The following is a 15029-nucleotide window of genomic DNA, read 5'->3' as shown; positions in this document are numbered from 1 at the left end:
ACGCCGTTTCTCCTACCTTTGAATTTGAACTTAAGACCTGTGTAACTTTGAAGCACTGTGGACGAAGGGGAAGCTCACCATGCTTGAAGACAAGAAAGTAAGGCCTGGTCATTAGGCCTGAATTCAAGTCCCCGCCCTGGAAAAATTCTATTTATATACATTGTAAAGTTAGGATTTGTACTTACATATAGAGATGTTCAGACCATGTCCTGTTTGTTGTGTTTATTTATTGTATTTTTGTTTTATTCATTTATTTTCCTTTTTTTATTGTGAAAATATTGTACAGAGGGGTTACAATTACATGGGCAAGAAAATGAGTACATTTCTTATCAAGCATTGTAGCCTCCTCCTTTGTTTCCCCTACCCATCACTTCTCATTTCCCCCCTGCCCCCCAACCCTATCCTCCCAGCTTCTCCCCCAGCCCCTACCTGCTCCCCCCCCCCGCACCAAAGTTGTAAAGTTCATTTTGGACATAATGACTTGTACATCTCATGATTGCAATGGGTCCACCTGTATCCCTATTTAAATGATTTGTTTTTTCCCTTCCCCTCCACAAATTATAATGACATCAAATACAGTGAAAGCAAGGGTTACACTGAGGAGGAGGGACATACAAAGCAATAACGAAATAATCTTATAAATATGTTAGAAACAATCACATGAAAGAAAAAAAACATTTGAGTACATATCTTAGGGTTCATTTCCCTAACATCACCTTATCTAACCTTTTCTGCTTGACTCAGACATATATTAGATACTGCAAATAAGGCAAACCATGGGACCTATGTTTCTTTGGGCCTGGCTTACTTCTTAATATACTGTTTTCCAAGTCTTTCCTAAATAAATGGGGCAATGTCATCCATTCTGATGGAGGCATAGAATTCCCTTGTGTATATGTACCACATTTTCTTGATCCATTCATCTACTGAGGGGCTTCTGGGTTGGTTCTATATCTTAGCTATAGTATCTAGTGCTGCAATAAACATAGTCATGTTGGTAGCTTTAGTATGGTCTTGTTTGTAAACATTTGGGTAAATGCCCAAAAGTGGGATTGCTGGGAAATAAGGGAGCTCTATGTGGAGTCTTTTGAGGAACCTCCATAATATTTTCCAAAGTGGTAGAACAAGATTACACTCCCACCAACAATGCAGTAAGGTTCCCTTCTATCCATATCCCCTTCAGCATCTTTGTTATTTGAGTTCTTGATTATAGCTATTCTAACTGGGGTGAGGTGGTATCTCAATGTTGTTTTGATTTGCATTTCTTTTATGGCCAGGGAGGTTGAGCATTTCTTCATGTGTCTATTGGCCATCCTTCTTTTCTCTTCAGAGAAGTTTCTCTTTAAGACTTTTGCCCACTTATTTATTGGGCAATTGTTTCTTTGAGGATTTGTTGTTGGGGGATTTAATTTTTTTTGGGTTCCAAGTGTACTTTAGATATGAGATTTTTTATTGACTGTGATGACACACATTCCATTTATGATATTGATGACAACCCATCACATAGTATCTAGATTTGTAGATGTGTTCTCCATCATGTCTAACACCCAGGACTCTCAGAGAAAAGGAAAACAGTATCACACTCAGCTTCTTACTCCATGATCCAATTGTTGGCAGTGCTGGGATCTGAACTCAGGGCCTGGCAGATCCAATTCATACCCTGAATATGTGTGTCAACACGGCAACCTCTAGCCAATGAAGCTGCCAGGGCATTTCCAGACCCTGAGATTGAGCAGCAGGGCTGGACAAAATAACCATACATGGATAGACAGGTGGTAGAACACCAATAAATATATATTTGTACAGAGTACCAGAGACATCTACCTAGGATTCAATGACATCAACTACGTTCCTACTAACTCTTAGGTCTTTATTATGGCACCACTGAAGGAATAGTATTCTTTTTGTGCTTAATAAACCATTCATTAAGATGAATCATTTTCCTAGGATCATTGTGTCTAATTTTGGACTAGACCAATACATGAAGAAACTTCTGATACAATCATGAGTTTGCTAACATTTCATTATTATTCCCATGCATAGGAACAAGTTTCTTGGTATCTCCCTCACTGGTAGGTGTCAGGACCAGGATTCAAGCTCAGGGCCTACGTTGCCGCATGTGCCTATGGCTTCCCTGATAGCACGTTAGCCTTTGCCAATGCAAGGTGAAGTACCCTTTGCAGCCGTGTAATTCAGACCCAGGATGGTCACCATGCAAAAGAAGAAAATATAAAAAAATCCATCCTGCGACAATTTTCTGTCATTTTTTCCTGTAATTTTTCTGCATTTTTTCCTGCAGAGCCATGTCCTCAATGTATGGGGGCAGACTGGGAATCAACCTTGGGGCCTCCATTGCTGGGTCAGCCTCTGGCTCTTCTGATAGTCAACAGGCCATCAGCCACACCAGGTCACCTTCACTCAGCAGGTCAGCATGCAAAGGAAAATAATTGTAAAAGTGCCAGGTGGAACTTCCCACCACTTTTATTCCCCCACACGGCTTTTTTTTTCCAGCAAGCCCTGGGATAATAGGGTGCTAGGATGGGCTGTGAGTCCAGAGGCTGCAGCCTAGGATGATTAGAACTGAGGCAGAGTTGCCATGACTTGAGTTCAAGCCCCGCGTCTGGCAAAAAAATAAATAAATAATTATGAATGAAGCACTCTAGCTAAGAACTCACAGTGTTATACTGCTAGAGCTATGATTTGAACTCAGGTCTGGGTAACCCCATTGCACTGTGGGAGAAGGGGAAGCTCACCATCCTTGAAGACTAGAATGTCAGGCCTGGTCCAGGGCTCGATTTGAAGCCCAAGCACTGAACAAAATAACAAGCCCACTTCATTAACACATAGGATCTCTATTTACCTACAGGTGTGGTATGCATCTTGCATTCAATGTAGTTATCTTTTTTTATTTTGAGTGTTAATCATGGATGTATTGTGTATTTTACTGAGTATGGTGACAGGTATATCTGTGCTGACATGGATGACAACTATTCCCATGGCTATAGAGTTGCCTATATAGCATTCTCCATCCTTGCTGGAGCCCAGGACTTTCACAGGACAAGAAAACAGGTGGATCGATGGGCTTCTCACATCAGGGTGAAGCTTTTGGCAGTGCTGGAATTTGAACTCAGGGCGTAGCAGGCCCAACTGGTGAATGGGTCAATTTGAGCACACCAGCCTGTGAGCCACTACGGAGCTAGGATGTACCCAGGTCCTGAAACTGAGCCCTAGAAGTGGGGATCAATATAGTCAAGAATTCATAATTTAAATACAGGATCTATATTATCATACATGGATGGGTGACAACTTGCAGTGTACTCGTTCTCTTTATTTTGTGTATTATTCATGAATGCAATGTGTATTTTATTGATTATGATGACACTTATAACTGTGCTGACATGGATGGCAACCCATTCCCTTGGGTATACTACATAGGGTATACAGGATAGGAAAACATCTGCAAGGTTTGGCATCTCACATCAGGATGAACCTTTTGGCAGTGTTGGAAGTTGAACTCAGGGCCTAGCAGAACCAACAGCCAAATGGGTCTACATGAGCACACCAGCTTGTGAGCCACTAAGGAGCTAGGCCATACCCAGGACCTGAGATCTAGCCCCGTGGTGGGGGTGGAGCACCATATTCATCCATTCATAAGCTGAAATTAATATGCTAATAAAAGCCTGTTTGTATAGAGTAGGAGATGTGGTGAGCTGTGTTGGAATCCTATCTTCCATGTGACTACCGATTCTTGGATCTTTCGCAATGCCTCGATTTCCTGAATGTAATTACTATTGTCACACTTCATGCAGTCTTAATTAAGATCTTGCCTATCATTTCCTATGTGAATCCTGCATGAACTTCTCAAGTCTTCCCTAGGCCTGAATTCAAGCACCAGTACTGAAAAACATAACATTTATAGACATTTTAAATATTTGAGTTATATCTCTATATTCTTTTTAAATCATGTTTGTTGGAGTGATTCATTATATTTTATTATTATTGATTGATTGATTTAGCCTTTATTTTATGGACTGTGAGTACACCTATAACATTTACTACATTTGTTCCAATCTATTCCATAGCATGTAGCTTTGCAGACATAATATGTATATCAAAAGTGACACCTAACACTTGCACAGAAAAGGAAAACAGGTGTCACACATGGAATCTTACACCTGGAAGAAGCTTTTGGCAATGATGGGACCTTGACTGAGGGACTAAGAGGCCCAATTCATGAAGGGGTGGGTGTCAGCACAGCAGCATCTAGCCCATGCAGGTGCCAAGTGGATCTCAAGACCTGGGATCGAGTTCCAGGTTTGGCCAAAATAGCAAAAATGTTCTATGCAGATGATGGTATACAAATAAATATAAATTTAGATATTTACATACTGCCAGAAATGTCTATTTAGTATTCAGTGACATATACTATGCTCCTACAGATTCTTAGGTCTTTAGTGAGGACTCCATTTAATCAATAGTATTCTTTTAGTGCATAATAAACTATGAATTAAAATCAATCCGTGTCTTGTGATTATTGGGTCTAATTTTCTTAGACTGATTGATGAACTACTCATGGAACCATGACATTGTTCACATTCCTCTGGTGCTCCTATGGACAGGCAATAGTTTCTTAGGCTCCCCAGCCCTTTGTAAGTGGCGTGACCGGGATTCAAACTCAGGACCTAGGTGTTCAGGTTGGCCTATGGCTTCGCTGATAACCTGCCAGCCTTCAGCAGTGCCAGGTGACCTACAGGTTGCAGCCGTGTCATTTGGATCCGGGATGATCACCATGCAAGGAAGGAAAACCAAGAAACCGCCAACCATCCACAGATCACGGTTTTTTTCAGTGCTGTTTTCATTTTGTTTTCCTGTCAGCCCCCGAGGCCTACCATCCCATGATCGGCTGTGGGTCCAGAGGCTAAACCATCCCAGCCTAGGGTGATGGAAGCTGAGACAGAGTTGCCACAACCTCAGTTCAAGCCCCGCGATTGGCAATCAATCAATCAATCAAATTTAAAATATTAACAATAGCCGGGCGCCAGTGGCTCACACCTCTAATCCTAGCTACTCAAAAGGCTGAGGATTGTGGTTCAAATCCAACCCAGGCTGTAAAGCCCATGAGACTGTTATCTCCAATAAAGCACTAGAAAACCAGAAGTGGTGCTGTGGCTCAAGCGGTAGTGGGCTCGCCTCGAGCTGAAGAGTGCAGGGACAGTGCCCAAGGCCAGAGCTCAAGCCCCACAAAAAATTTTTTTTAAATACTAATGAAGCTCCCCAGCTTGGCACTCATGCCTTTTTTTTTTTCCTGAAAGGCCTGGAATTTGAACTCAGAGTCTGGGTAAATCTAATGCACTGTGTGGGCTGGGGAAACTCACCGTCTTTGAAGACAAGCAATTCAGGCTTGTTCCCTAGGTCTGAATTCAATCCCTAGCCCTGTTAAAGTAATATTCATCCACATTTGAAATAACGATTAATATCTACATACTTATATTTACTGCATATTATTTTACTGTATATGTATTTTATTTTTTGCACTATTCATTCATTCATTATTTTTATTGACTATTATTACAATTATAACATATATTAAATTGATTACATCTTATGCGAACTATACAGATTAGTATATGTATTATATATCTTACTTCAGACCCAGTACATTCACAGAAATTCTATAGTAGATGATTCCATGCTTAGAAAAACAGAAGGAGGGGCTGGGAAGGTGGCTCAGTGGTAAAGTGCTTGCCTTGAATGCATCAGGTCCTGGGTTAAATTCCTCAGCACCACATAAGCAGAAAAAGCCAGGAGTGGCACTGTGGCTCAAGTGGTAGAGTGTTCACCTTGAGCTGAAGAGCTCAGAGGCAGTACCCAGGCCCAGATTTCAAGCCCAGGACTGCCCAAAAAAGAAAAAAAAAAGAAAAACTGAAAGAATACACCAACCAAAGTCGAATTCATCCCTCGGCACCCCAGTAGCTCACATCTGTAATCCCAGCTACTCAAGAGGTAAGAGCTGGAAGATGAAGTTTCAAAGCCAGTCCAGGCAGAAAAGCCTGAGAGACGACATCTCCAATTAACTGGCAAAAAGCCAGGCTACAGGTATGGCTGAAGTGGAAGAAAATCGGCTCTGAACAATCAAGCCAAGAAAGAGCAAGCTGAATTCAAGTGCAGAGAGAGGGGAATAGGGGAAGAAAGCAGAGAGAAATCCTCCAAAAACAGAGAACAAAACAACAGTACACACATCCCACCTAATTTATGGTACCAACAAACTGAAAATAAAAAATCAAGCTTGTGCAGGTGTATAACTTTCCATGAGCACATATGCTTTTAGGTACACTTCAAAGCTATGTTTTAATAATATATATGTATATATATTAAAAGGTACATATATCTTTCAATAAACTAAGAAAGCAGCCAATGAATAAATACTTCTGAATTAGTTCCTTAACCATGGCATTATAAATTATTTATATTAAAAGTGTATTCCAAATTTCATTCCTCAGAATCAATCTTTAAGAAGTTTGTTCACGTGCCTGGCTTCGGTGGTTCACACCTATAATCCAAGCTACTCAGGAGGCTAAGATCTGAGGATGGCGGTTCTAAGCCAGCCTGGGCAGGAAAGTCCGTGAGACTCTTATTTCCAATAAACAGGAAATGGCACTGAGGCTTATCTCCAATAAACCGGAAACGGCACTGTGGCTCAAGCAGTAGAGCACTTGCTATGAGTTGAAGAGCTGAAGGTGGGCAGCCAAGCCTAGAGTTCAAGCCCCACCACCAACAAAAAAAGAAAGAAAGAAAGAAAGAAAGAAGTTTGTTCATACAGATCATAAAATTCTAACTTTTTAAGTTTTAGGAAACTTGTCTTCCTTTTCTTCCAGGGTCTTATTCTCTTTGGGCAAGTACTCCACTACTGAGCTACATCCCAGTCCCAATGGTTTAGTTTTTCATTTTACAATTCACTTTATTCCCAAAATGCTTATAAGTACCTCCTGTCCTCACAGAAGTGAGTTTTTATTCAGAAACCCAACGTTTTGTGGTATGAGGAATCCCCTAGAGTATTTTGTGGTAGGCACTGAGGAAAACTCACATGATACAATTGCAGAGAGTTTATAGTTATATAAATAACCCTAAATAGAAATAACATTAACTGTCCCTCTAGGGAGGAATGATGTACTCATTTTCATTCTCACTCTTCATGGCAGATGGTCAAAATGGAAACACCAATGTGCTATGCTTAAATGTACACGTTTAAACCCCTTTGTGAAAAACCCTCATGTTTTAAAATCAAAATGTATCAAATAAAGGCCAAGTGAACTTTAAAAAATATGAAAAATGCTAATGAAGCTCCCTAGTTGGAATGTGTGTTATTTTTTGTCTGCAAGGCCTGGGATATGAACTCGCGGTCTGGGTAACTCTGTTGTACTCTGGGGGAAGGGGAAGCTCTCTACGCTTGAAGATCAGAAAGTCAGGCCTCTTCCCTAGGACTGAATTCAGGCCCCAACCCTGGAAAACATAGTCCTTACATGTATTTTAAAGATAGGATTGAACTTCCAGACAGGTGTTCAGTCTATATCATGTTTGGTGTGGTTATTCATTGTACTTTTTGTTTTATTCATTTATTTACTGTTTATTTTGTTGACTGTGATGACACCTAACCATGTATTACATTGTTTACACCCTGTCACATAGCATTTAGATTTGCAGACTTGTTCTCCATCATGCCTGACACCCCGCATTCTCACAGAAAAGGAAAACAGGTGTCACACTTGGCTTCTTACTCCAGGAGGAAATTTTTGGCAGGCTCTGAGATCGAGCCCCAGGGGTGGCCAAAATAGCCATACATGGATAGGCAGGTGGTAGTACACCAATAAATACATATTCGTAGAGAGTGCTAGAGCCATGTATCTAGTATTCAATGACATCTGCTACATTCCTACCAAATCTTAGGTAGTTATTATGCAACGATTGAAGGAATATTATTCTTTTCATGCCTAATTAACCATTCATTAAGTTCAATCAGCATCCTAGGATTATTGTGTCTAATTTGAGTCTAGACCGCTACACGAACTATTCAGTCATAAGTTGGATGCCATTCCATCGGAATTTCTATACACAGGCAGGAGTCTCTTGGGATCTCCTGCCATTGGTAGGTGTCAGGACCAGGATTTGAACTCAGGGACTGTGTTGCAGGGTTGGCCTATGGATTTCCTGACAGTCCACCAGCCTTTAACAATGACAGGTCACCTGTGCGTGGCATCCATGTTATTCAGACCTAGGATGGTCACCGTGCAAGGAAACAAAGCCAAGAAACCGCCTACAATATTAGGCTTGCGGCTTGTTTTAGTGTCATTTTCATTTTGTTTTCCTGTCAGACCTCCGATCTTAGGATTCCAGGATCGGCTTTGGTTCTGGAAGCTGTACCCCAGGCTAGTGTGATGGAAGCTGAGACAGAGCTGTCACGATCTGAGTTCAAGCCACGTGCATGGCCAAAAACAAACAAAAAAATTAAATTAAAAAATTAAAACAATTAAAAAATTTAAAAAACAATTATTTATCTCCCTGTTTTGCAATTTGTGTCATTTGTTTTACCAGGCCTGGGATTTGAACTCAAGGTCTGGGTAAATAGGCAGCACTGTCGGGCTAGGGGAAACACACCATACTTGAAGCTAAGAAAGTTAGTCCTGTTCCCTAGGCCTGAATTACAGCCTCAGTCCTGCAAAACATCTCCATATATACATTTTATTTACTTTTTAAAGACAGGATTTAGACTTCCATATAGACAGACAATATCATGTTTGGTATGGTTATTCATTTCATTTCTTGTTTTATTCGTTTATTTACCATGAATTTTATTGACTGTGATGACATCTATACCGTTTATCACATTGTTTACTTCCTATCATATAGCATCTAGATTTGTAGATGTGTTCACTATCATACCTGACACTCAGGACTCTCCCAGAAAAGGAAAACATGTGTCACACTCAGCTTCTTACTCCAAGATTAAATTTTTGGCAATGCTGGGATCCAAACTCGGGGCCTAGCAGGCCCAATTCATGAATGGGTAAGTGTGAGCACAGCAGGCTCTAGCCAATGAAGCTGTGAGGTGGTTCCCAGGCACTGAGATGGAGCCCCAGGTTTGGCCAAAACAGTGATACATGGATTGGCAGATGGTGGTAAACATATTGGTATAGAGTACCAGAGCCATCTATCTGAATGATGCCTACTACATTCCTACCAACTCTTAGGTATTTATTATACTGCCTTTGAAGTAATATTATTCTTTTCATGCTTAATAAACTATCAATTAAAATCAATCAGCATCCTAGGATTATTAGATCCACTTTTAGTCTCGACAGATTCTCGAACTACTCTTTCAATCATTATTCCTATGCATAGGAACGATTCTCTTGTGATATCCTGCCATTGGTAGGTGTCAGGACTTAGATTTTTAACCCAGGGTCTATGTTGACAGCTTGGCCTATGGCTTCCCTGATGGCCCACCAGCCTTCAGGAATAGCAGTTCAGCTCCACTTTGCAGACATGTCATTCAGACTCAGCATGGTCACCCTGCAAAGAAAAAAATAATGTAAAACCCCCAGTTCTTTGCAGCTTGCCAGTTTTTGTGCTGTCCCACTTCTTTTATTCTTCCTGCAAGCTCTCTGGGCCTAGGATCCCAGCATTGACTATGGGTGAGAGGCTGCAGCCCAGTCTAAGGTAATCAAAGCTGAGGTATAGTTGCCACGACCTGAGTTCAAGATCCATGGTTGGCAAAAAAAAAAAAGTAAAAAAGTTAATTAATTATTTAACTAAATTAAAAAAAATCCCCCTCGTTTGGAATTTCTGCCAGTTTTCTTTCCTAGCCTGGGATTTGAACTCAGGATATTGGTAAATTTGTAACAATGTGAGGGAAGGTGCAGAGTTTCTACTACTTGAGTTTAAATCCTGTGCCAAGCCAAAAACAAAAAATTAAGTCAGTGAACTCAGCTGGGGGGTGGGGGATAGATGTGGAGGTGGGAGGGAAGGGATGGCAAGGGGAAAACAAAGGAGGAGGCAACAATGCTCAATAGTAAATGTACTCATTACTTTGCTCATGTAACTATAACCCCTCTATACAACATTTTTACAAGAAAAAAATGTACAAAAAAGGAAACAATTTAGAGCTCCGAGAACCACTTTTCCCGTAAGAGAAAGATGTCTGAATAGATATACAAAATTATACACTGCTGTTTTTAAAATGTTCAGTATGGAACTTAATAAACATAACTGCTTCCCTTAAAAATAATTAAGTCACTGTCTTGGAACTGGAGCTAGTATTTCTGCCACTGCTGGGATTTGATCTCACCATCTGGGTAAATTTTTTGCATTGTAGGTGAAGGGGAACCTCACTGTCCTTTAGGAAAAGAAATTCAGGGTAGAGTTCCCAGGGCCTGAATGAAGTCCCTATAATGGAAAATAATATTTATGTACATGTGTAATATATGTTACGTATTACATGTGTATGTTTATTACAAACTATGATTTTTATTATTGATTATGTATTTCTGTATTTCTATATTTTATTGATTTACTAATTGTTTATTGTGTTAGTATTATTATACACATAATATTTATTACATTTTGCACATCTATTATAAAATTATACACAATAATTTAGGACATTGACTCATTTTTCATTAATATTATATTAACTGTTGAAACATGATACATAATTAAATGGAGGCATTCGTCACAGTCTTCACATGTTTAGAGTCTCTCCCAAACATGAGCTGTATCTTGTTTATCTTTAACACCTTCCTATAGGGATTTCTTTAGATGATTTATATTCAGAAGCCTTTCCTTGAGGATAGGCAAGTTGAGGGATGAAATTGTCAGGGTGGGATTGGGAATGTGGCTTAGTGGTAGAGAGCTTGCTCAGCATGCATGAATGCCTGGGTTTGAATCCTCAGTGCCACATACTAAGAAAAAGCCAGAAGCTGTGTAGTGCTCAAGTGGTATAGCACTAGCCTTGAGAAAAAGAAGCACGGAGACAGTACCCAGGCGCTAAGTTAAAGCCCCAGCACTGGCAAAAACAATAGGCCATATGCCAGTGGCTCACACCTGAAACCCTATCTTCTCAGGAGACTGAGATCCGAGGACCACAGTTCAAAGAAAGCCTAGTCAAGGAAAGCCTGTTAGACTCTTATCACCAATGAACCACCAAAAGACCCTGTGTGGCATTGTGGCTCAAGTGGTAGAGTGTTCACCTTGAGATGAAGGGATCAAGGACAGTGCCCAGGCTTGAGTTCGAGACACACAAGGGAAAAGAGTGAGGGTTAATCAAAGTACTTTTCCTATTTGCTAATTAGGAGAACATTCTCTGGGAAATGAATGATGATGTACACCAGAATTGGAGTCAGAGCTCAAGGTTCAAGTTTAGCAGATCCATATGCCCAGCCTCTCAGACCCTAGCATTATAACCTTGTGTCATACAGGGTTTTGATAGGTCCATTGTTGAAAGGCTTAATATGCTCCCCAAACCCTTTGTGATAAGCTGTTGACTTGTACTGTCAATGTCATTACACTTCTGACCTAGCAGAGCACCAGTAGCTAAGGCCATCACCCTAGCTCAGGAGGCTGAGGTCTGAGGATCACAGGGTGAAGCCCGCCAGGGCAGAAATGTCTATGACACTCTGACTTCCACTTCTGAAAGGAGTTCAAGAGTTTCCCTTGGTGATGAGAAGTTACTTGTACTTGAGTTGAACTCACGGCCTGGGCACTGTCTCTAGCATTCTACTACTTGAGCCACAGCACCAATTCTGGCTTTTTCTGTGCATTTGCTACAGAGGGATGGAACCCAGGGCTTCTTGCATGCTAGGCACTAATCCACATTCCCAGCCCTCTCATGTTTTTCTTAATGGTAGAATCTACATAAGTATGCGACCATTTTACATCCCCCAAGTTTAATTTTCTGAATACCGGTTATTTCAAAAACCTGATCTTCTCTTCCCCTGCCTGATTTGTGACTGTTCCTGCCTTGGCCACAAAATAAAATGTAAATTAAGGGTGCTGAGTTCTTAAGTGTGCATCATATAGGGACACAGGCCTGGAACTATGGAAGCGAAAAGCCATGGGCCTGAAGAGAATGATGCAGAATGTGCAACAAGCCTATTTGGAAAATAAATCTGTACATAAAAGGAGAAGCATTGCATACAATCTGTTTGCACTCTGGGAGTTAATATACACACATAAGTAGGTAGGACACTGATACATTAACTAGGCCTTCTCTTTTTGATTTTTTTTGGTGGCTATCCCAGGGCTTAAACACAGGGCCCTATGTGTTCCTCAGATGTTTTGCTCAAGGCTGAGACTCTACCACTGCCACAGCTCCACTTCTAGCCATCTGGTTTTATTGGACATAATTGCCTGCCAGGCTTTCCTGCCTGGTCTGGCTTGTATGTCCTGCTCGGCTTTCTTTTTCAAAGCTGGAGCTCTACCCTCTGGGCCTCTGATTCACCTCTGGTTTTCTGGTGGTTTATTGGAAATAAGAGTCTTGCAGACTTTCCTGCTCCGGCTGGCTTTGAATAGAGATCTCCTGAGGAGACTTCAAGTGGCTTTCCTCAGGGATTCGCCGAGGATCTGCTCTACACAAACCCTTAGTCTAGATCTCGAGAGGTACTAGAGCAAAAGAGAAACATGAAGATGCTTCTAGTGTGTTCTAGATGCTTAAGGTTGTAGACACAAAACACTCATAATTATTAGATAATTTCATAGGCCTATGGAGCAATGCAGACAGTATGAGGATCGCTCCAGCTTTTGGTCCTCTCGTCCTGAGACAGTAAATTCACTGCAGCTAAATGCTAAGTGACTGAACTGGCATGTCCTGTAGACATTTGCTGCCAAAATCATGTGACACTCATTTCTCACTTTTGGTTTCAAACCTGTGACCAGAGAAGAGGAGGAGAGAAAATTCTTCTCACAGAAAGCACCTATAAAGAACATTGGGTAGTTTAGTTATAAATTCAAAGCATTGGAATGATGGTGTTAAGTAGTCAGATTGTCCAGATTAAAAAATGAAGAAGAAAAGAAAGGCAGGTGCCAGTGGCTGCTGACTATATTCCTAGCTCCTCAGGAGGCTGACATGTACAGAATCTGAGATGTAGAGAATCTGAGTTTGAATCCAGCCAGCATAGGAAAGTCCAAGACACTGTTATTTGTAAGAGATCACAGAAAACCCAGAAGTGGGGCTGTGGCTCAAGGTTAATGCACTACTCTTGAGCAAAAGTAACTCAGGGACAACTCCTATGCTCATAGTTCAAGCGCAGGACCTGCTTCCATGTCTTTGTACATGTGTGGATGTATTCCTATAGGTGAAGCTCCAGAGTAGCTATGATGAAAGGCACCAAGCTAGAAAATTTGTTTTCAATACAATGATTTCATAACACAGAGACTGCTTTCATGACAGTGCGTGTTCCTGGGCTCCCCTCACAGTTCCCAGTGCAGCCTGAGGGTTTATCTGCCTCCCAGGCCTGCTGGAAGAAGTCTTTCTCATTGTCTGGACAGGCAGACAAAAGGCCTCAGTCCTGTACAGCTGTGTAACAAACAACTCCATCTGGGCCAATTAGTGAGGATGAGTGTGGATGGGCTCTGAATGTCCGGACAAAAGGGCTTCTTTGTACTCCAAGCTATCTCTCTCCCCACTGCTCTGTTTTGAAGCCTTCATTTGTGCCACCTCCTGTGGCAGGCCAAGTTCCCAGCACTTATCCTGCCTTTGTGAGACTATGTTCTGGTGTTCAGATACTGTACTCAATATAATTCAGGAGTCCTTCTGGCAGACAACTAGGGCACTTAACCTCAAGAAATGTTTCTTTGAGGGTGATGATGGGCTTATGATGCCTCTGCTAGGTTTCTGGAAGTTTTGGAAATCCAAGGACATGTCTGATCTCACCATCCTTCCTGTCATGTAAGACTGCTGAAGCACATTAGGTATTGAAACCTTTGACCTCTCCTAGTTGAATCCTGGGTTGCAAGGTTTTGGGGTTGAACACAGGGCCTGGGTGCTTACCATGAGCACAGTGCTGGAGCCCAGTGCTTTACCATTTTGTGTCACAGCTTTACTTCTGGTCTCTGTGTGTGTGTGTGTGTGTGTGCATGCGCGTGCACACATACACAATTCCTGGAGCTTGAACTCAGGACCTGAGCACTCTACCTAATTTCTCTTGTAGAAGAATAGCCCTCTGCCACTTGAGCCACAGAGCCACTTCAGCCTTTTTTCTAGTGATGTGTTCCAGAGAAATCAAATCCATAGTTTCATAGATGCAAAGTACTCTAACCCTAAGGCACATTCCCAGCCCTCTACTTCAGGTTTGTTATTTTGTGTCTGTTTTGTTGTTGCTTGTAGGAGTTGAAGTCTGGGCCTGGGTGCTGTCCCTCAAGTCTTATGCTCTACTACTAGAGCCAAAGCACCATTTCAGGTTTTCTCATGGTTCATTGGAGCTAAATGTCTCAAGGACTTTCCTGCCCAGGCTAGCTTTGAACCATGATCCTCAGATCTCATCCTCCTGAGGAGCTAGGATGACAAGCATGAGTGACAAGCATCCAGCTTCCACTTCTGGTTTCTTTGTGGTGAATTGGAGACAATAGTCTCATGGGACCTTTTGTGTCTGGGATAGTTTGGAAGCCAGAACCTCAGATCTCAGCTTCCAGAGAAGGAAGGCTGACAGGCCTCAGCTATAGACCCCTAGTCTGTGGCACTCTACTGCAAGGTGGTCCTTGGCTCCACGTGGTGGAGTGCTAGCCATGTGCCCAAGAGGTAAGGGTCAGTGCCTATGCCGCGAGTTCAAGGTTCATGACAGAAAACACAAAACAAAACAATTGTCTGCAGTAGACAACTCACCCATTCTTCAGTAATGCATAATTTTGTCCCTGCCATGGGGACATATCTGCGTCTCAATATTCTTTTTTGCACAATCATCTTAGTTGTGTACCTCTTACAAGGACCATATGAAAGAATGCACTCTGTGAAGGGCAGAGCAGATGGCACTCTTTGAAGG

This window comes from Dipodomys merriami, unplaced genomic scaffold, assembly GCF_024711535.1.
Source record: "Dipodomys merriami isolate MVZ:Mamm:240054 unplaced genomic scaffold, mDipMer1.0.p SCAF_66, whole genome shotgun sequence".
Classification (NCBI taxonomy): Eukaryota; Metazoa; Chordata; class Mammalia; order Rodentia; family Heteromyidae; genus Dipodomys; species Dipodomys merriami.
This window is presented reverse-complemented; position numbering follows the sequence as displayed.